Below are 23,576 nucleotides of genomic sequence, written 5' to 3'. Positions count from 1 at the left end.
TTATACCCAAATTATGATTAACAATAATGCCTTTCACACACTCCTCTTTCTAAGAAAATTAATCCTTCTCACTCTCCTTATTGCTCCACATGTCCAAACAGTGTAGCTGACACCCTTCATATTTTTTAGAGGTGTAAGAATGTTTACAAATTATGGTGTTCATTAAGAACCAAGTTAGAAAAAAGGGATTCACTAAATCTTCCCTGTCATGGGAAATTGCAATTTTATATGTATTCCCTACCAACTTTTCATATGTAAACAAACACATCATAATAACATTGTGTGCAATGATGAAATCATACATAGCTCAAAATTGGTCGGATAGAACTAAAATTACATGGGAAGAATTTAAAGGAATGGCTATAAAATACATATTAGCCAGCAAACAGAACTAATCTATGAACATATGAATCAAACTAATTACAAGAAACCAAAAAATCTATCCTATTATCAGAAATATTGGAAAATGCTTATAGAAATCTTAAGGTAAAACTGGTTTATGAAGAAGGGACTACAACATCATTGTTACTCTAAGTAAATAAGGAAAATTAAAGAAAATCAATATTGCAAAACTTGTACCCATCTTAAAATTGGAAAGGCCTAGCAAGTGTAAATAAAATGGACATTTTGAGGTGACATTGATTGTATATAGTGTACATAGTTAGTACAAGATACAACTTAAGTTAGGTAGGCTAGAATGCCTTGATGCAACTGTTTTTATGTCAGATTCTATTATGATTAAATATCTCAAAGTAGATTTTGTCTTACAATTTAAATGTGAATAGTTTGAATGTTAGTTAATTCTGCATATTGATAACTGAACACTGATGGTATATGTTCTATATATCTTATTATGCTTACTGCAAATTGATATTCCATGTATCTTGTCCTTATATATTTCTGTTTTATTATTTTTCCTGTATTAAAAAAAGAGGAAAATGCAATAAAAATATATTTGACAAAAACAAACAAAAAAAAATAATACAGCCTCCATTAAAAATACTTTAGTTTGCAATTTATAGATGTCTGCACATAGTTATGCTATTATGAATTCTTCTTCTTCTTTTGGCTTTTCCCGGCTAGGAGTCACCACAGCAGATCACCTGTCCCCTCATGATTGGCAGTGGAGTTTTACGGTGTCGAGTTGCCAGCCCGGCACCCAACCTTCCACAGAAGGCACACACATGCACACACTCACACCTAGGGCCAATTTAGTGTGTCCAATCCACCTACAGCATGTCTTTGGGATGTGGGAGGAAACCGGAGCACCCAGAGGAAACCCACGCGACCACAGGGAGGGCATGCAAACTCAGCAAAGAAAGCACCCCAGCTGAGGATTGAACCGGAGAACCTCTTGCTGTGAGGTGGCAACACTAACTGCTGCACCACCTTGGACACCCAGTTATGCTATTACAAATATCATACAAAATAACTGGTGGATTTTGAGAGGGACTGCAGGCTGTGGGTGAGAAACCTTCTATTGTTTTTAAAAGGAACACATGTTTAAAAAGTCTTTTGCATCATGACAATACTAAGATTAAGTCAGCAAATACAGATAAACATTGTGGCACATATAAGTGTAGGTTTTATAATATGTATAGGTTTATCTATGAGGTACACTTTCTTTTGCCAGCCCACATAGATAAGACTATTACTGTTATGGGTAGATTTTACGGCAACAGTGTTGGAGTCATGTATATTAGTGTGTGCACAGGTTGTGAAGCATTTTATGTTGGTATGACTACCCGAGCCTTTCACAGGAGAATTAGAGAGCATATTTATGCTATTAAACATAAAGAAACTGACAATGCTCTTTATAAACATAGCCTGGTATGTAAATATTACAAAAAGTTTTTGTTTTATGTTTTGGAAGAGGTCCCTGTCCATAGAAGCTGTGGGGATTATAAAAACAGTATTGAAAAAAGAGAAACTTTATGGCAAATTAGGCCTAATGCCAATGAATATCCTGGTTTGAATGAAACCATTAATATTTAGAGTTTTTTGAAAGATTGGAGACGGATGGTCAGACCTAATATGTACAACAGTTTAGAGTAATAACAATAATAATAAGTTTTAATAGTTGTTTCTGTTTGTTTTTATATAATAACTTTACAAAAGTTTTTTACAAGTTGTATTTGGGTTATTAACTAATTGTTTACTAATTGAAAGTTAAATTGGTTTGATTTTTGTATTTAAGCAGCTATTTTTGAGAACTGAATGTTGTTTCTGAAGAAGTCATTTTTTGGATGAAAAGTTGAGCTAATGTTTAGTATGCTTAAAGAGTTTGTTCCTGCATTACATTTTGGATCTCTGTTATTTTTGTTTTATGATCCTTTTTAGTTTGTTATTTTTGGCCGTTTGTCAGCTTTCTGGTTTATGTTTACACATCATTAACACCTGCACTAAGTGTACACTTAGTGTACATCATTTTAAATGAATAAACAACACAAGCCTGCACTAAATGTACACTTAGTGTACATCATTCTAAATGAATAAACAACACAAGCCTGCACTAAGTGTACACTTAGTATACATCATTCTAAATGAATAAACAACACAACCATAATGCCTACTTTCTTCTTCCTAATTTTAGTTTTCCCTACTGATTTTGTTACAACCTTAAATATCGAGGAGTATTCATAAAGGTTACCACAATGTGTAGACTATGTCTACACTTAATCTAATCTTTCTCAGTTAACAGACAACACAAAGATGTTATAGGGATGTCCTTGATTACATATCATGTACAGTTAGTGTACTCTTAGTGTACAATTAATCTAGATATTCATGAATCTGGCCTGTGACCTTGTAATAGAATAGTAGTAATATAAAGAAATATTTGAAGTTTTAATTGATGATAGGGGTAACCTATATATAATCACTATTTTTCTAGCAGCAATGATATTTTGTATATGGTCTTTTCTTTTTTCTCTGTCATTGTGTGACTGTGGAGGGCATTGATGCAGGTGATGACTGCTTTAGTGGTTGTCACTCATTCAGTCAGGATAAAACAGGTGAACAGTTGTGGGTTTGGTTCAAGCAGTTTTATTACACACAAACACATCTGGATTGAGGCTTAGTAACTTAAACGTAAATAAACTTATAAACAGACTGACTACTACACTCATACATGTTAACACTTTGGCTGTTGTCTCAAAAATGACACTGCTGCCTGACCGTGCTCACTATTTATATGCATGTACCTACACTTGGAAAAGCTTCTTAAAGTAGCAACACATACTCTGTTCTACACCTTCTCTCTTTGAGAAATAGACCATACAACAAATGACAGTATTCACTGACATGCAATTACACAGAAATAATCCTTTGACATGCAATTATACAGAACTAATTCTTTAACATGCAATCATACAAAATTAAACACATATAAAACAATCATGTCCAGGTTGCTGTGTATTTTACACTAGGTCTAGAAATATGTCCTGATTGTGTAACATAAAAATCAGAATCAGATCTAGCAATGGGGACTGCCTTCAAGGAATGTTCAACTTTGGGTATATCTGAGACATCATCAGGAATGGGAATAGATACTGAGACATGTTCTTCAGTATGAACATTGTTAGTTTTGCTCTGAGAAATAGAGTCTGTATCACAGGTATGATCCTGCAATATTGATTCAGACACCAGAAGGAGATGCCTGCAGTTTCTCCTGTATTCTATACTCTCAGATTCCACTAAGTAGGATCTTGGCTTGGCACATATGCCTCTCACTTGACCAGTTCGATCAAAGCCTTCAGCCATTTGCATCGTCATTGTCTCTCTTTTAATGGATGAAGACATCTGCTTGTTTTATCGAAGCTGGACTTCTGACAGGAAAGCTTCTTAAAGAGTTGGGCTTTGATTGCTCTGTTGTATTTTAGCAAACTAGAACTGATAGGCAAGGTTGTTCTGGTTGCCTAGATAGAAGTCTCTGAGCAGGTGAGCCAAGTAGGTTGTCACGGGATATATTTTTGTGATTGAGTAAATTCAAGAAGATATCGGTATTATCATGCTTTGACCTCTCTAGTAATTGCTTTCTACTCTGTACTGCATGTTCAGCAAATCTGTTTGACTGTGGGTATTCCGGACTACAAGAAACATGGAAAAAGTCACACTCTTTTTCAAATTTCTGAAACAATTAACTGGTAAACTGAGTACCGTTGTCAGAAATAACTTTGTGTGGACTACCATGGACTGAGAAATGACATTTCAACTTAGTAATATCAGCACTGGATATTAGGTTAGGTAGCAAATTGATCTCAAACCAGTTCGAATAAGAGTCTACCAACACTGAGTAATGCTGATTTTTCCACTCAACTATGTCAGTGGCTACTGTTGACCGAGGTAGTTCAGGAATCTGGCTTTGATGAAATTTTTCTTTTTGTAAATGTGGTTTAATACCACTGCATACTAAACAAGATGAAAGTACTTTATCAATGTACTTTGACAGAGAAGAAAACCACTAGTCAGCAGTGAAGCAAAATGACAGACCCACCAGTAATTAAAAGAGATTTATTGAAGCACTTTTCGTTGCCACAATAAAGCAACTTCCTCAGAAAAAATTCACAGTAAAAAAACAGTGTTATTTGAATGGTTAGAAGCAATCGCTTAATTAGCCACACCTCTTTCCTACCACATATTTAAAAAGACATTACGCATTACTATACTAAACAAACCTGACTAACCATGTTATGTTAAAAATGAATTATACATACATCATGGTATAAAAAAAAACTAATATATATTATATTAAAATAGATAATATTACACTAATAATATGACTAAAATTCATATATATAGTATAATCCCAACAATCAATATTTAACGTACCAGACTTCTAAGTTTAAGCAAACAGGCAATGTTGCATTAGTCATTTAAGCATGGAGGGGCAAATGCATTTAAACAAATTTGCCATGCAAGTTCGTGTTCCTCAAGAAGTAAGTTTATAGGGCCACCTCTCATGTTAAATTGAATTTGATCTATAGCTTTGAACATAAATTTATGGCCAACATTCTGGGAAACATGTTTAGCCAATGAGTTATTCAATTTATTTGTAGAGATAGTGTAGTTGTGCTCATATATTATGTCCCGCAATCTACGCTCGGTTTTACCCATGTAGAAAGCGGGACAGCATACACACCTTGATATGTATATCACAAGTCTAGAATTACAATTAAGTTTAAACCTGATGTTGAATTTATTGCCATTAACAAAAAATGTACTACCAACGTCCACAAATCTACACATCTTACAACCCCCACAGATGGTCATCCCTGCCCGTCTAGATATATTACAATAGCTGCTAATGTCCAGTAGATTCTTCAAATTATAACCTCTACGAAATACTGTCAAAGGAAGTGGACCCAGTTTATCCAATAATAAACTGTCATTCAAAATAAACTCAAACAAAACCAGAGTGACCAAACCAGATAACACCAAAAGAGGAACCTTGTTTTGCAGAAACCACGCGAAGCAATTGCTTAAAAACCTTAACGCTTTAATGAATCCACAACGGAACACCGTGGCTTCATCAGAGATAAAATACACAAATGAAAAATGCAGTTTATATTAAATAAAACAGGAAGTGACAACCTCTTACTTCCTGTAATACGGCAGCATAATTTGTAAACTCTATTCAATATACAAATTCCATAAGGAGTATACCATAAACACAAAAATATATAATACAAAACATAAACAATTAATACATTTATTCTAAAAATGTTTGTCTATACACAAACCCTAAAAATTAATGAAGAGAACCAATAAAGAATCTCTCCTACAACACTTTTATAATTAATTAATTATATAGAATTAAATAAGTAGACCTCCAAACTTTAAATTGTGATAAAGTACCTACAAAATTTCACTATGGGATAATAAAAATAATAAAATAAACAATAAAAATAAATCTACAGTGTTTCACCTACAACAACCCTACAAAATAAATTTTTTAAAAAAATATGTATATTTTTTCTAAAAAATATATATACATATATATGTATGTATGTTTGTCCTAAACACGACAACATGTGTTTTTGGTAATAAGTACCTGGCATGACCCTAAAGGTACACAAATTTACCTAACATTGGGATCTGGCAGGGAATTACCTAAGGTAACTTCTCAATTTTAGAACAGGGGCAATGTTACAATTACTATTAAGCCCAGGGTGGCTAAATGCATCCAAACGCAACTGCCACTCCAGCTCCCTGTTTTCCAAAATTAGGGAAAATGGTCCACCCCTTATTTTTACAGGTACGTGGTCTATGGCCATGAATTGGAAGCTATGACCTGGGTTCAGGGCTGTGTGCTTTGCTAATGCATTGTCATCTCTGCTACTCCTAATTGCGTATAGATGCTCATACATTCTATCTCGAAGCCGTCTGTCAGTTTTCCCAATATAGAACCCTTGACAGCAGTTGCACATAGCAATGTAGATAATTGATCTACTCTCACAATTGAGGGGAAACCTAATATCATACTTGGTGTCCCTCACCTGAAATGTCTCACCAACACGGACGTTATTACAGAACTTACAAAATCCACATCTAGACATTCCTCTCCTTTTGTGGAAAGTCCCTTCGTGCGCATCTCTTTGTAGTAGTTCCTTAAGGTTGTTAGACCTACTAAATATGAATCTAGGTTCACTACCTAATTTTTCAACCAGGAAGACATTGGAAGAAATAAGATTGTAACATTGCTCCTGTTCTAAAATTGAGAAGTTACCTTAGGTAATTCCCTGCCAGATCCCAATGTTAGGTAAATTTGTGTACCTTTAGGGTCATGCCAGGTACTTATTACCAAAAACACATGTTGTCGTGTTTAGGACAAACATACATACATATATATGTATATATATTTTTTTAGAAAAAATATACATATTTTTTTAAAAAATTTATTTTGTAGGGTTGTTGTAGGTGAAACACTGTAGATTTATTTTTATTGTTTATTTTTATTATTTTTATTCGTATCCCATAGTGAAATTTTGTAGGTACTTTATCACAATTTAAAGTTTGGAGGGGTCTACTTATTTAATTCTATATAATTAATTAATTATAAAAAGTGTTGTAGGAGAGATTCTTTATTGGTTCTCTTCATTAATTTTTAGGGTTTGTGTATAGACAAACATTTTTAGAATAAATGTATTAATTGTTTATGTTTTGTATTATATATTTTTGTGTTTATGGTATACTCCTTATGGAATTTGTATATTGGATAGAGTTTACAAATTATGCTGCCGTATTACAGGAAGTAAGAGGTTGTCACTTCCTGTTTTATTTAATATAAACTGCATTTTTCATTTGTGTATTTTATCTCTGATGAAGCCACGGTGTTCTGTTTGTGGATTCATTAAAGCGTTAAGGTTTTTAAGCAATTGCTTCGCGTGGTTTCTGCAAAACAAGGTTCCTCTTTTGGTGTTATCTGTATTCAAAATAAACTGCCAATTCTTATACAAAATGAATTTCACCCTACCACTATCAGTTCAAAAAGTAGTTATAAACCTATCTTTGAAATTAGAATCTAATAGTTGTGATGTCCCTTGTGTTATAGTAGAACCTCCATCAGAAGGTGAAGTTGTTGTAATGTTCTCTGATCTACTTGAATAAAGAATAGGGTTAACTAGTCCAATTCTTCTTTTTTCAGACACTTCGTTAACCAATTGTTGTATCAAATAATGGGGATACCCTCGTTGCTTAAACATACTACTCAACAAATCACATTCCAATTGAAAATCCACATCTAAAGTAGTCATCCTAGCTGCCCTGATCAATTGTCCTTTGACAATTGACTGCTTTTGATGAAACGGATAGCAGCTAGAAAAATGTAGAAAGGAATTGCAGTATGTATGTTTCCTGAAAATCTTCAAAACATAATTATTGCTAACCCTGTCTTTGGATAATTTAACATCAAGGTAATCAATGGTATCTTTATGGAAAGTTGACGTGAATACAAAAAAGTGAGTAGTGGTGTTCAAGTAAGAAATAAATTTGTTAGCCTGTACATTATCACCTTTAAATAAAATAAAAATATCATCTAAAAACCTTGTGTAAAAGATGAGGTTCGCCTTGTGGTCAGATGAATCCAGGACAAAAGTCCTCTCCCAGTATGCCATAATGAAATTGGCAAAACTGGCACCACAAGGTGACCCCATAGCTACAGCTTGTTTTTGTAAATAAAACTCTTGATCAAAGAAAAAGTAATTATTTGTAAGAATAATATCTAATAAAATTTCTACTTGAGTGATTTCATTAGTTGGAACATTCTTAGATCTAAGCAAGAGACTGACCCATTCTATGCCGTCAAGGTGAGGGATAGATATATAAAGATCTTTGACGTCAATGGTTAACAAGTTATGGGTAACGTCAAACTCCAAATTGTTAAGAGTCTCTAAGAAAGACCAAGAGTCTTTACATATTTGGGATTCAGATACAAGATATTTTTTCATTATGTTATCAACAACTTTAGCACACGGATATGTTATAGACCCCCTCCCATCAATCAATGGTCTCATAGGGGGGTCAAACATATCCTTGTGAATTTTCAGTATCCCAAACAAGATTGAAGTTTTAGGCCAAACCAAAGAAATAAAATTAAATGTCTCCATATCAATAATGGCATCTATAAGCAAATCATTAAAATAGCCTTTAATCCGCTGGTAGGCTGTGTTAAGACTTTAAGGTATGCTTCTGTGTCAAGTAATCTACGCATTCTCTTAATATAATCATGTTGGTCAAATATGACCAAACCCCCACCCTTATCGGGTTTAATTACCCATACACTAGCAGAAACCAAAGTTTGCAAGGCCAAATTTTCATCAAAACTCACATTGTTTTTCTTTCTACCTGAAAGAATATTATGAGAATACAATAAGTGTCTAAAATCAAACTTGTTCAAACAATTTCAAAGTAGGGTGTAAGGGGGGGTTAAATGTACTGGCTACCCTCAATCTGTCATCTCCTGGATTATTACTACTAAATAACAAATTAAAATTCAGCTTTCTCACATAAAGCTTCAAATCTATGACTGTTTTAACAAAATTCAAGGGTTTGTCAGGCACAAAATTAAAACCTTTAGCTAACAAGTTGACCAAAATAGGGTCAATTGGGACCGATGAAAAATTGAAAATATTAAAGTCCCTATCAGTATTTTTTACAATGTTCAATACTGGAATGTCATTCCTTGCTATTTCTTGCACTTGGAATGCCGTTGGTTGTACTTCTGGTTCTGCTTGAATGACTTGTTCTTTGTGATCGCTCCTGTATAATGGCCCTTCTGAAAATTTCCACTCTCCCCATTATTGAGGCCACCCTGGTTATTACTTTCATTATGTTGTTGGCATACAAAATTGTTACTATTATAATTCCAAATCCGTTCACTGCGTCTAATTGTATCCTGGTTGTTGTCATCATTTAATACATTAACTTGGTCCATATTACTATTTTGTTGTTGTTGTGCACCCGTAAATGTTTTAATAGTATTAGAAACCTGTGCAAGTGATGGTTTAGGATAAGCAGAACCAGTATCATAAGCCATACAGTCCCTTTCCATTTTTTTATACTTATTTCCTTTCAATTTTTCAAGTAATTGATTAATACTAGAAAATGTACGCTCATAGTCATATTTGTATCTAGTGAAATCACTACTAGAAACAATGTCATCATTCAAAGCCGAAACATCACTAGTCAAAGCTTCAATCTGCAATAAGTAATGCTTAATCATGAGTTTCATGAGATCGAAGCCTTGTTGATCGAATAAGGAATTAAGTTCCAAATGAAACATTGAGTCTGGTACTAACCCGGTCTGATACCGGTACAAACGTAGTCCCTTCGGGACAATGTGTTGGTCCAGGCATTCGTTGAAATAAGTAACCTCTAGCTGCAACTTCTTTAATTTCAATAATTTGTTATCCAGACCCTTAAGTTTATCATTTAAAGTAGCTACACCAACCTGTTGTTCACTATGTATGTCGGCCAGTCACTCCTGGTTGGACCAAGACTTGAAAGAAGACGAAGAAGTATCCTTAATCCAAACAGAAAAATCAGGAGTGCCAGTAAGCCTTCCATTGTTGTTCCCAGATGTATTATGCTGGTCCATGTTCATATTATCCAGTAGTGAAACCTTGGTTGGTGTACGCTGCCCTGGTGTAATAGAAGCACCCAATGTACCATCTATTGGGCTATTGTTGTTGACTGAATTCAAGTTATGGCTACTAGATGACAACCCATTCAAAGCCGACTGTAGAAGTGCATTTTGAAATAAATGCTGTTGTTGGGATAATGTAATGTCTACTTTCTCAAGACGAGATGAAAAACCATCCATACGCTGATTCATAGCATTAATTAGCATGGTTAAGTTCACTAGTTCAGACTGAAGTTGTGAACTAAATAATGTAGGACTGCTCGGATTACTGCTGACTCCAGATGCCATACTCCAAACAAAACTTGGGAAATACAAATAAACCAAAGAAAACCACTAGTCAGCAGTGAAGCAAAACGGCAGACCCACCAGTAATTAAAAGAGATTTATTGAAGCGCTTTTTGTTGCCACAATAAAGCAACTTCCTCAGAAAAAATTCACAGTAAAAAAACAGTGTTATTTGAATGGTTAGAAGCAATCACTTAATTAGCCAAACCTCTTTCCTACCACATATTTAAAAAGACATTACGCATTACTATACTAAACAAACCTGACCACATATTTAAAAAGACATTGCGTATTACTATACTAAACAAACCTGACCACAAGGCGAACCTCATCTTTTACACAAGGATTTTAGATGATATTTTTATTTTATTTAAAGGTGATAATGTACAGGCTAACAAATTTATTTCTTACCTGAACACCACTACTGACTTTTTGGTGTTCATGTCAACTTTACATACAGATACCATTGATTACCTTGATGTTAAATTATCCAAAGACAGGGTTAGCAATAATTATGTTTTGAAGATTTTCAGGAAACATACATACTGCAATTCCTTTCTACATTTTTCTAGCTGCCATCCGTTTCATCAAAAGCAGTCAATTGTCAAAGGACAATTGATCAGGCAGCTAGGATGACTACTTTAGATGTGGATTTTCAATTGGAATGTGATTTGTTGAGTAGTATGTTTAAGCAACGAGGGTATCCCCATTATTTGATACAACAATTGGTTAACAAAGTGTCTGAAAAAAGAAGAATTGGACTAGTTAACCCTATTCTTTATTCAAGTAGATCAGAGAACATTACAACAACTTCACCTTCTGATGGAGGTTCTACTATAACACAAGGGACATCACAACTATTAGATTCTAATTTCAAAGATAGGTTTATAACTACTTTTTGTACTGATAGTGGTAGGGTGAAATTCATTTTGTATAAGAATTGGCAGTTTATTTTGAATGACAGTTTATTATTGGATAAACTGGGTCCACTTCCTTTGACAGTATTTCATAGAGGTTATAATTTGAAGAATCTACTGGACATTAGCAGCTATTGTAATATATCTAGACGGGCAGGGATAACCATCTGTGGGGGTTTTAAGATGTGTAGATTTGTGGACATTGGTAGTACATTTTTTGTTAATGGCAATAAATTCAACATCAGGTTTAAACTTAATTGTAATTCTAGACTTGTGGTATACATAGCAAGGTGTGTATGCTGACCCTCTTTCTACATGGGTAAAACCGAGCGTAGATTGCGGGACAGGATATATGAGCACAACTACGCTATCTCTACAAGTAAATTGTATAACTCGTTGGCTAAACATGTTTCCCAGAATGTTGGCCCTAAATTTATGTTCAAAGCTATAGATCAAATTCAATTTAACATGAGAGGTGGCCCTATAAACTTACTTCTTGAGGAACACAAATTTGTATGGCAAATTCGTTTAAATGCATTTGCCCCTCCAGGCTTAAATGACTCATGCAACATTGCCTGTTTGCTTAAACTTAGAAGTCTGGTACGTTAGATATTGATTGTTGGGATTATACTATATATATATGTATATATATATATATATATATATATATATATATATATATATATATATATATATATATGACTTTTAGTCATATTATTAGTGTAGTATTGTCTATTTTAATATAATATATATTCTTTTTTTTTATACCATGATGTATGTATAATTCATTTTTAACATAACATGGTTATTCGGGTATGTTTAGTACAGTAATGCGTAATGTCTTTTTAAATATGTGGTAGGAAAGAGGTGGGGCTAATTAAGCGATTGCTTCTAACCATTCAAATAACACTGTTTTTTTACTGTGAATTATTTCTGAGGAAGTTGCTTTATTGTGGCAATGAAAAGCGCTTCAATAAATCTCTTTTAATTACTGGTGGGTCTGCTGTTTTGCTTCACTGCTGACTAGTGGTTTTCTTTGGTTTATTTGTATTTCCCAAGTTTTGTTTGGGCTTTGACAGAGAAGGCCAAAATACTAGGCCTCTCACCCTTCTTTTGGTAGCTTTGGAACCTGAGTGGTCACAATGCAAAACTTGAATGGATTCATGTTGTAAGGAAGTAGGAGCAATAACTTTGGGACCTTTGAAAATGGTAGCATCTTCCATCAGCACCTCAGCTCTGTATGGAAAATAAGGTTGCACTTCTGGTGGTACACAAGATTGCTTTGAAGGCCATCCAACATTTATGAAGTGGTTGAGCTTCTGCAAAACTGGACCAGTCTTTGTATGATCTCTCATCTCATTAAGTCTTGTGGTAGAAAAAATACACACTTTCATGGCACTAAAGTCAAAATTGTCTGCATCAAGCTTTTCTGTGGTATTTCTGGGTGATATGGATAAGGTATAAGCCATATAAAGAAGTTTGCCTTTTGTATAGACCATTTTGAAGTTGTATTATTGTAATCTGAATATCATTCTTTGTAGTCTTGCTGGAGCTGTATGCATAGGCTTCTTTAAAATAGTGACTACAGGTTGATGACCAGTTTTAACTTGGATAGCTCAGCCATAAATATAATCATGGAATTTTGAACATGCGAACACAGTTGCCAAAAGTTCCTTCTCAATCTGAGCATACTGCATTTCAATTTGGGTAAGAATTCTAGATGCATATGCAACTGGTCTACCCTCTTGAAGAATAACTGCACCAAGACCAAACTTTGAAGCATCACAGGAAAGCACTACTGGTTTGTGGACATCATAGTATCTCACTGCAGGATGGTTGACAATTTGATGTTTGAGGTTATCAAATTCTCTTTGGTGTTGTTCCAGCTATGACCAGGCAACATTTTTACATGTCACCTCCCTTAAAGGCACTGATAACTCACTAAAGTCAGGGAAAATGTTAGCCAAAGAGTTAACCATACCAAGGAAATGCTGTAAAGCTTGGACATTGCTTGGAGCTGGCATTTCAAAAATGGCTGCATGTTTGGAAGGGTCTGTTCATAAGTCTGTCCTGGTACATAAATGACCTGCATAAGTAACTTCTGGTAGTCTGATTTTACATTTTAAAAGATTAAACTTCAAGTTCACTTCACGCAGTCTGTAAAGAACATTCCTGAGGTTTCCATCATGCTCTGCTTCTCCATTACCTCCAACCAGTAAACCATCCACTATTATAGCACACGGATAACCCAAAAAAATTTTGCTCCATTGCACGCTGAACGACTTCCCTGGCAGAATTTATTCCAAAAGGCATTCTGAGAAATCTCTATCTAACAAATGGTGTGCTGAATGTAGTCAGTAATGAATATTTGCGATCAAGCATTACTTGCCAAAATTAACTCTTTGCATCTAAGACAGAAAAAACAGTGGCACTTGACATGAGGGTGGCAACCTCGTTGACTGTATGAATAGGATGATGAGGTCTCTTTAATGTATTTTCAAGTCTCTTGGTTCAATGCATATTCTGATTTCATCTGAGCTTTTCCTATGAGCAACTACCATAGAAGACACCCACTCTGTTGGTTCTGTAACTGGACAAATCACACCTTGCTGTGCCATCTTATCTAACTGGACCTTGACCTTGTCCTGCATAGCTATTGGAACTCTTCTCAATGGTCTGACCAATGGACTGACCTCTGGGCTACTTTTATGGAGTACACAACTGGAAGTTTGTCTAGCTTGTTGTCAAAAACATCATCATACTCTGAAAAAATAGCATCACTGAACCTAGAACTAGAACATGGCCTTATATGATAAACTTCTTTGGTAAAAGAAAGCAGTTTCATTCTAAAACCGTCTCTGAGACCTAATAATGACTGCACAGGTCTTCTGACTACATAAAATTGCAAGCTGTAACTCTTCCCAGCTGAATAGCATGAAAGCACTACTGAGCCTTCGGTTTGAATTCACCTCCATAAGCAACAAGCTTTGCACAATTAGCCAAATTAAGTTGTTCACCAGCTCTCACTTTAGCAAATGTTTCTGCTGACATTACATTACACTTTGAACCAGTGTCTACTTTGAGCTCCATGGGTTTACCATTGATCAGGACAGTACAAAATACTTCCTTCTTTGCCATCAAATCTACTTCATTAACCTTTTCTCCGACTACTGATATATCATCTACATAGAAAGTAAGATTGCTGCTTTCTACATGATCAACTTGAAAATAAGGAAATGCTGCTTAGGTTGAAACAGCCCAATTTAATACACAGACAAATAAAATGTTTAGGGTACACACTGAACTTCTTCAGAAACAATTAGCCCCTGTAAAAGTCCAACTTATAAAATTTCTGATTTAAAAGTGGCGCCAAAAGCATCCAAATCCTTAAAGGTATGCTCAACATTAAAGCAAAAATATTAAAGACCACAAAAACTATGACAGAAAATGTAAATCCCCAACCAAGAAATAATTTCATATATAAAAATACTTACATATATAGAAATACAGAGAAAAACCTTCAAGTATATTAAATAATATATAATGAAGTAAACAACAATAAAATTAATGGGTATCCTTAATAACCTGTTGTATAAGCAGATACAAATGTAAATTCAAATGCTACAAAGTGCTTTCTTCTTCAAAATGGGTTTTAAAGACACCACATCATTAATACCTGGAGGATAGGTAAAATTTAACAGAACCTGCCAAGAAAATTCCCTACACTCAAGCAGGTTCTCCCAGTCCTCAAACATAGGTCTTTGTTCAACTTGTTCCAAAATCGAAAATGACATTTTTTTAAAATCCTGACAAGCAACACTGTGCTTGTATAGAGCATTAGTGTGGTCAGCTCTATGGATAGCATATAAATGTTGGCAAATCTGTACCCAATTGCACCAACAGTCTTGCCCACATAGAAAGATGGACATGAGACATACTGGGCAATATATACTATGCCCTTAGTATTACAGTTGTAATGTCCCTTAACTGGGGTGTGATGACAAAACCCATGTATGTGTATACTGGAACCCTTCAATAAATACCTGCATTGTTTGCAGGAACCACATCTTTTCATGCCCCATTGATTCATAAATTTGTCATGTTTGGCTCCCTGCCACTAAAAAATGCTCTTCAAATTATTATTGTTCTTAAAAACAAACCTAGGTGAAGTGCCCAGTTTACTAGTAAGACCGACACAAGGAAATGCTATAGACCAATGTCCAGTGATATCAGTAGATAAGGAATCAATACCTCTCATGTAAGGTAAAATTAAGGCCTTGGTAAGATCTGGTTTAGAAATTGGGACATGTGGGCAAGAAATATCATCTCCCCAAACCATGACCAGTAGACAAGATACTGGGATATCTGGTGTATTAATTGTCAAAATTAACTGCAATATAGCATCTAACATATCCCAAGGGTAGCCTCTTTCCAAAAACATCGCCTTCAATTTGTGAGCCTCCTGTAAAAAGGCAGAGTCATCACAAACCAAATGACTCAACCTAATAAATTGCCCCTTGACCAAGTTACGTTTCTGCCAAAGTGGAAGTTGACTATCAAAATGCTGATAGGAATTTGAGTATGTAGCCTTCCTGAAAATATTGGACCTAAACTGCTCATGCCCAAAGTCCCTGTAGAAAAGAATATCGAGATAACTGATCTTTGATCTATCATGTTGGCATGTAAATTCCAGGAAATTGGTAGTAGTTGCCAAAAATCCCATGAAACTGTTAAGTTGTGTAATACTACCACCCCATAAAATAAAGATATCATCCATGTACCGTAAGTACAAAAGTAAATGGGGTTGATACACGGAATTTAAGACCTTAGTTTTCCCCATGACCACAAGACCATATTGGCAAAGGTAGGGGCAGAGGCTGCAACCATAACAACACCCTGATGTTGCTTGAAATACTCACCCTCAAAAAATACAAAATTATTGCTGAGATCAAGTTCCATACATTGCATAATCAACAAAATGTCATTATTGGCTAGGTCAGTGCCTTTGCACATAGCGTGATGAAACAACTCCACACCCTCAATGTGCGGTATGACTGAAAATAAATCCTTAATATCAATAGTGATGACTGCTTTGGTGGTTGTCACTTGTCCGGTCAGGATAAAACAGGTGAACAGTTGTGGGTTCAGTTCAAGCAGCTTTATTACACACAAACAAAACTGGATTGAGGCTTAGTAACTTAAATTTAAATAAACTTATAAACAGTTTGACTACTACACTCATACATGTTAACACTTTGGCTGTTCTCTCAAAATGGCACTGCTGCCTGCATGTGCTCACTATTTATATGCACATGCCTATTCTTGGCAATGCTTCTTAAAGTTACAGCACACACTCTGTTCTACAGTGGTTGAGTCCTTTAGTTCAAAAATGTAATATTGCGTTACATTTTGCTGCAATGCTTTGTATTATACAAGCCAGCTACCACTTTTGCAAGGCTTTTTGCCCTTTCCTCCACTGTGGTGTGATTGTGGAGTTGGTATATACATTCTGTGGGGGTTAAGGGCCCTCACATATGGGGGATGCAGTGGGACTTGCCCTAATAAATTTTTTTTTTCTTTTTTTGTGTTTATTGGTTCACCATAATTTATATTTAATTTTTGATAAATGGTGAGCTCAAAATGTGTACTGTAGTGGCTTACAGTTAAACTGACCATGGAGATAGTATATTAAATTAAGAGGATGGAAGAAGCCTACAACAAAGGGTGTAGCAGGGTCAAAAATATCTCTTTGAAGTATTTTCCCTTGGATGCTTTAGACTGCTTGGTGTTCAATTGCTTGACGTTTGAGTAAAGGTATTTCATTCTAATAAGCTTTCAACCATTTGAATTCAATCATGAATACATGAATTCAGGATTTGAGATACTTGAGCATGTTTAAATCACTGACAACTTACTTTTTTAAATAAAAGTTAGACTACCTTCCTTATAAATATACAACTCATACCTTTTGGCAATAATGCCAATACCTGTTTGTCTGGAAATTTGGAAATTGTTATATAACTCAATGTAGAATTAAAGAAGTAGAGTGTTTAATGCAAACCAATATTTTCCTTAGGTAATGGAATCATTGCATTTTACAGTCAGAGAGGCCAAGTTCTAGAACAATTAATCGGTGCTGGAACTACTGCATCCATTTTGACTGGGTGTACAAATGTTGAAGAATTAAGTTATTTAGTATTTATTGATTTATCTATGTATCGATTTTTATTTGTTTGTCTGTTTATCTATTTATTGTTAGCTTGTTTGCTAACTGGGTAAATGACTTGTACAAAACCGCTTTTCATCTATTTCCTGGGCTTAGAATATTTGTATAATATTTGATAAAGGATGAAGGATCACTTATTATTATCACCTGAGCATTAATATGTTTTCTGAGTTTAGAAATTTAAACTTGAATGCATTTTTGTATTATTCTGAAAAGTAACATAAGTAGATTTAGGGCCAACTACAAAATATATATTTTTAAAGATTATAATACTAAATTTGCAGGGCTTCCAAAATGCTTCTGTGCTGCATTCCAATAAATGTTTTTGGTTCATTCAGGTTATATTTTTAATGGTTTTGGCTTGTCTTTTTCAATGTTTCACTCTTTCATCATTTCTCTAATGGTGTAATATATATATTTTTTCTTTCCCATCAACTGATATGATTTCTGCAGTACATTATAACTTTTGACCCCAGACTCAAGCCACAAACTGTCTCAGATTGACTTAAATTGCTTCCAGCTCCAAATCCCTCACTCTGCAACTTGTCCACCCAGAAGCCATGGCAGACAGGCAGCCATGCAGTCATACACCCTGAGTGTTTTTTTTTATTTTATTTTTTTTTTTTTTTGCTTGTTTGTTTAGGTGGAAACCTCCTCTAGCTTAGCCCCTTCCTTCTCTTCCTGTTTTGGAATTTACCATTTTTTTACTACAAATAAGGAATTACAAGCAGTGAGTCAGTCAGATGACCCAAGTTCTAATTTTCCATTGTTAAACTTAAACATGTAATTTATGTTTGTGTGCCCACTTGTTTCTCAAGTTACAGATCATGTGCATTCGATGAACTTCATTTTATTTTGGAGTTACAGTAAGCTAGGACTGATTATCTGCCTAACAAGCTGGGACTGAAATCTGCAGTGAGGCTGAAACAGTGACTGTGTACAAAATGAGTTGCCCAAATGACACACATATGAGTATTCTGATACAGCTTTTATTGTTTATTAATACATCAGAGAACTGTCTCATTGTTTGAAGTCTGCTACAATTTAAATCAACACGCATGTTGGTGGTATAGAGAGTTAAAACACTGGTGACCTACATGTGATTACTAGTCCAGGAGTTTGATGCTGGAGACTGAGAGGAAAGCTGTGTTCATTCTTGGGGGGGGGGGTCATCCATGGGTTATCCATTCAGCCTGATTTTTAACACAAGCCCTGCATAAGGGTGGGAATGGAGACAGAAAGGAGGGGAAAGATAGAGGAATGATATCAGCATGGCCATCCAAGCCAATGATACTATCCCTTGTCAACCATGCACAAGGAAGCATGACACAGACTGACAGAGGGGTGTAGGTGGGCCATACTGTGACATAGGTGCCCATGTCCAGTTGAAGAGAGGACGGTTATGCCACTCATTCTCAATGCCATCATTACCAGAATTCTTGTAAGATCAACAAGCACATCAGTGTTGGACATAATGATGGCTGTTACATATGGCTCTAAAACTAGGGAGACCTAAAGGAAGAATTCCACCACTAGTGAATGAATAGGCTAGAGTCCAATAAGAGAATATTTGATGGTCAACATGTCAGGAGGAAAAAAGTACGCAGAAACGGAAATAATGGAAAAGTTAATCATTCTGTAAGTGTAATACTGACCTATTTAGTAGAGGCACTAAAATATCTTAACATTACAAGCAAACAGTCTTCTTTAGAAGTGATACTGTACTTTCAAAAGGTGTTAGCAAGCAGTGATAAATGTGAGAAAACATGATATGTGAGAAATCAGAATGGCTCAACATCCAACCAGCACTTTGCACATGTTTTTGCTGTTTGTTGCTGTTTCTGATTCTGCCTTACTCTGCCATTTTGAAACTTTGCCATTTGCACCCTTTCCAAAATGTTGGAAAATGCATACAACATGATTTATTGATGGTTATAATCTACTCCAGATTGTTGGTTAGGTTATTATTATTTGCTTCTGTTTCTTCTTTTGAGGTAGGTGCTTTCCCTGATGGTTGCAGGACATTAAATGATGTTTAGTTTGCAAAGAAATAGTATTTGGAAATCACATCAAAGCAACTGGAATATTTTTCTCTCATTTGTCATAGAAGTGGTGTGACTATTCACAGCAGGCCAGTGAATGTGTAGTGTATAAGACATGGGCATCTCCTGCTTAGTCTAGCTTGTATCTTAATTAAGACAAACAGTCACTTGTCTTCTGCTGACACAGAGCTAGCAAACAGGAGTCGCTGAGTTAGGGATGAGATAATATGCTGTTACTGGAATGCCAATAAACATGTCAATCTGGAAGTTTTACTTTTACTTCCCAGAACATTGCAGTGCATATTAGTGTCCTGGAAATCATGTATGAAGTGTGTTTTTTCAAAGGATATGTTTTATAAAATAAAGCAATACCAGCTGCTATGTATTTTGGTTATAGCTGGCTAGTCTGTGTGCCTGTATTTCAGAAGAAGCTAAAAACTAGTACAGGAAAATGATATGCCTAGTATGCTCACATAGGAAGCAGCATATGTAACAGGAGGTAGTACCAAGCCATAACCTGGATTTAAATGAACGACCTTATCTTCCTGTTAATGTGTCCATGTTTTGCTGCTTACTCATCCCTAATGGGCACCCGTTATAGAATACTTACTCCAGTAACTTCCATAAGGAAATAACCAAGACTCCAGTGCGTGACATCCAAATGGCTGTGGTAATTAGTTTACCTGTCTGCCATCCTTGTAATTGTATTAACACAAAGATGTCTCTTTGTTATTAAAATCAGACTTGAAGACTGAAGATGATATCATCTCTGAGATGTATAACTCAGCCTATTTATGACAGTGTGGAGCACCCAGTAGATTATCTGCTGACATATGACCCCACACTAAAAGGAGGTTACTAATTTTCTTTATTACATTTGTTTTTATTTAACAGTATGTAGCTCTATGGTTTAATAGTTTTGTATTTATTACCTTTAACTAGATTTAGAACAGTATATTAAACGTTTAGTTCAAACTGAACTATTTAATTAGAGCCTAAACACACTTTCACTTACCCTGTAGTACTGGCAGTCATACCGGGTTTGATTCATTAAAGAAGTAAATGACATCGGTGTGCTACTTACAGCCACTGTATAACTGAAATTAGGTGTTGTATATGTATGTGCGCGCACGCGCGCATGTGTGTGTGTGTGCGTGGGTGCATGTGTGTGTCTGTGCGTGCATGTGTAAGTGCATGCGTGCATGTGTGTGTGTGTGTGTGTGTGTGTGTGTGTGTGTGTGTGTGTGCGTGCGTGCGCGCGCACGTGCGTGTGCGCGTGTGTGCGTGGGTGCGTGGGTGCGTGCATGTGTAAGTGCATGCGTGCGTGTGTGTGTGTCTGTGTGTGTCTGTGTGTGTGTGCATGTATGTGTGTGTGTGTGTGTGTGTGTGTGTGTGTGTGTGTGTGTGCATGCATGTGTAAGTGCATGTGTGTGTGTGTGTGTGTGTGCGTGCATGTGTAAGTGCATGCATGTGTGTGTGTGTGTGTGTGTGTGTGTGTGTGTGTGTGTGTGTGTGTGTGTGTGTGTGTACATATATATATATATATATATATATATATATATATATATATATACATACACATATATAGACAAAGAGTCAGATGGATAGATAGTTATAGATTTAATAATATTTTTTATTGATTGATCAAAGACATACAGATAAAATAATTAACTTTTGTTTCATAAATATAAATTATTCCAAATCTTTACAAAGTTTTACATTATTTATAATCAAACATTTCAAGCAATATCATTAAACCTACACAATCTACTTAACTATATACACCACTTGCAATGCTTATATATAACCTGTTCTTGAAATAAAGCTGTAATTCTTCTTGTCACTTTTTAAAAAATATATAGACTCTTGTAAATGCTTCTGAAATGTTAATATATCAGATAATGATATTTATAAATTCTCTAGTCTGGTGAAGCATATTTTATGCTAATTAGTTATCTGTGATTGTCCCTGATATTAAGGACATTTCCTATTTCTCCCCTTATCTGAAGGTTGAGAAGTTTGGTCAGATATAGCCTTCCATCATCAAAATAAACTGACTTTCTTCATAAAAATAGAACTAAGCCTTTATATGTTCCTTTTCAATAGGGTTAATACTTGAAGACCTTTGAGTCTGAAATGTATGAAAGTGCTCAATGTTCAGCTATTTCGTACAACTTTTGAATCATGTTACTATTGTTTCCATGTACAGAGGTTAAATGTTATGACTTTTAATGCTGTTTCAAATGTGTTCCATTGTATCATTTAGTTGTAAATAAAGGATAACTTATTTTATGACATATTTTCTGATTTTATGGCAGATGTTTTTCATTGTTTTTTTAATCAGTTCAGAAAAAATATGAACTGAATTTCTAAGGTTTGGAGATTTTGATATTATGTATTTAGAAACATTGTGAAAAAGAGAGTAAGGGATAATCAGAAAAGTTACGCTGAAAAAGTATTTTTGGCAATACAGTATGTGATATTCCCATTGCATGGTTGAGTTGGTAGCATAAAACAAATTGCCTATTTAGCCTGCCATATTTGTGGCTAATATCTTTCAATTTCCCATGTTTTCCAACTTTTCTTTGCCCAGCAACCATTCCAAGTATTCCTGCAGGACTTTAATTCTACAGTCTACAATTCACTTCAGTAATCTATTCCATTTCTCTGCTACTCCTTCCAATAAAAAGTCATTTCTAATATCAAACTTCAGCTTTCTGTCCTCATTGTGGAAAGTAGGTCCATCCTCTCTCCTCTGCCTTTCCACTGATTGTATGCCATAATACTGCCCCCTAAGTATCATATTGTATGACCATATTTTCAATCCATCCTCATTTGCAAAAAAAAAAAAAAATAGCTCTTGTGTTCGTTCTTCATACTCCTTACCTTCCATTTGCTGTATGGTACTGGCAACTTTTGCTTGTACGTTTTTTTACTGGTTTTATATTCGTATTCCTGCATTGCAGCAGAAATGGACATATTACTTCAACATCCTGCTGGGCATTAATCAAACAACTAAAATGATCTTTCTGTTTCTGGAGTCTATTAGTCTCATGATACTTGTTACACTACTTATGGTAATAGATGCAGTTTTCTTCATTTCTGCCATGTGGTTTAATTCTGTTGTTATTGCTACAGCAAATTATTTTTTTCTTGACTTGTGAATTTTAGTTTTTCTTCTCATAAAACATATTCCACTTTGGGATCATTACAGCTGCCCCTAGCAGAAGTATTTAAGACAGCAGTACATCTACAAATGTTTGCCTTCTCGTAAATCTCCTCCTATTCTCTGACTCTCAGATTCTGACCTTTAGCCCCTCTCACTAATGGCATTAGTCAGCAAATCCACCTGGGAATCCTACACTGTGAGGTCTGGAAATGAGCCCTAATAATCCCTTTGCATAAAATCTGGCCCCAAATCATTGTAACAGCTTCTGCACAATTACAATTTCCCAACCGCTTTCAAACTTCATGAAAAATATATTTATGTACGATTTTTCCTTGTTTGACAGGTAATATCTTACTGTCAATATCTGTAAGGATTTTATTTCTGTGTGTGGTTTTGAACCTGGCCTACTTGCTTTTATAAACTACTTGCAAACTAAGCATAGCTTATTATTATGGAGGCATGATCCTTTGCATCAGTCAAAGACCTTAACTACTGTAAGTACTGACTCTGTTGTGCAGACTTCTTGCCAGTAACCTCTCTGTCCGTCCTTACGATAGTTTGCCAGCTACCTGATCGGTAGGTCATAAGCAGTCAGATAGACAAGAATTGCCTCACTTCCTTACTCCATACAGCTGGGTGTTCCCCCAAAGAGCTATTCCAAGCTACCTTCTTTTCATCATTTTCTTACAGGATATCATACCATCCTATGGTCTAGCTACTGCTAGGCAGCACATTGATCACTATATATATATATATATATATATATATATATATATATATATATATATATATATTA

This window comes from Protopterus annectens, chromosome 6.part0 (genome assembly GCF_019279795.1).
Source record: "Protopterus annectens isolate FY-2018-M chromosome 6.part0, PAN1.0, whole genome shotgun sequence".
Taxonomy (NCBI): Eukaryota; Metazoa; Chordata; order Ceratodontiformes; family Protopteridae; genus Protopterus; species Protopterus annectens.
Note: the sequence above shows the minus strand (reverse complement) of the source record.